This window comes from Nothoprocta perdicaria, unplaced genomic scaffold (assembly GCF_003342845.1).
Source record: "Nothoprocta perdicaria isolate Ctin4 unplaced genomic scaffold, notPer1 scaffold_909, whole genome shotgun sequence".
Taxonomy (NCBI): Eukaryota; Metazoa; Chordata; class Aves; order Tinamiformes; family Tinamidae; genus Nothoprocta; species Nothoprocta perdicaria.
Genome location: NW_020456209.1, coordinates 7,469 through 8,432, shown reverse-complemented (window position 1 = coordinate 8,432; position 964 = coordinate 7,469). Strand labels below are relative to the sequence as shown.

Genomic DNA, 964 nt, shown 5'->3' with positions numbered 1-964 from the left:
GGGATGGTGATGGACACGGGATGGTGACGGGGATGGGGATGGGGACGGGGATGGTGATGGACATGGGATGGTGACGAGGATGGGGATGGGGACGGGGATGGGGACGGGCACGGGGAGCCGGTGGGTGCCCTCACGCTCCCTCCCCGCAGCCTGCGAGGGCACCGGCGCCGGCAGCCGGTACCAGACCGTGGACTCGAGCAACATCGACACCTTCGTGAACTGCACCAAGATCCTGGGCAACCTCGACTTCCTCATCACGGGCCTGGAGGGGTGAGCGGGGACGGCGGGCGCGGTGGGGACGGGGGGACCCGGTGGGGACGGGGTCCGCGGCCCCGCTCCCGCTGAGCGCCCCCGGCCCCCGCAGCGATCCCTGGCGCAACATCTCGGCGCTGGACCCGGACAAGCTCAACGTCTTCCGGACGGTGCGGGAGATCACGGGTGAGCGGGAGCCGCCGGAGCCGCCGGAGCCGCCGGAGCCCCCGGGGCCGCCCTCACCCCCGTGCCCCCCCAGGCTACCTCAACATCCAGTCCTGGCCCAAGCACATGCACAACTTCAGCGTCTTCTCCAACCTGGTCACCATCGGCGGGCGCAGCCTCTACAAGTGAGGCCCTGTCCCCATCCCGGCCGGCCTCGCGCCCCAGCCCTGCGGTGCCGTCACCTCCACCCCGGGCCCTGTGTCCCCAGCCCTGCGCTCCGCATCGCTTCCCATCCCTGCATCCCCATCCCTGCATCCCCATCCCCTCCCATCCCTTCATCATCCATCCCTGCATCCCCATCCCTGCATCCCCATCCCCTCCCATCCCTTCATCATCCATCCCTGCATCCCCATCCCGTCCTGCTCCTCCCTCAATCCCCTTCCTGACTCCCACCCCTCTGTGTCCTCATGGCCCCATTTCTGCATCCCCATCCCTGCATCCCCATCCCTTCATTATCCATCCCTTCCCATCCCTTCATTATCCATCC

At 68.5% G+C, this 964-nt stretch overlaps 1 long non-coding RNA gene across 1 annotated transcript in view; it reads left to right on the top strand.

Moving 5' to 3' along the window:
- Nucleotides 1–184: 184 nt before the first annotated feature.
- LOC112958821 overlaps nucleotides 185–964 on the top strand; it is a 2,885-nt gene continuing 2,105 nt past the window's right edge. Inside the window, exons 1-3 of the long non-coding RNA XR_003251512.1 lie at nucleotides 185–270; nucleotides 365–438; nucleotides 512–602. This is a non-coding gene — a long non-coding RNA (uncharacterized LOC112958821). The remainder of the gene's footprint in view (nucleotides 271–364; nucleotides 439–511; nucleotides 603–964) is intronic.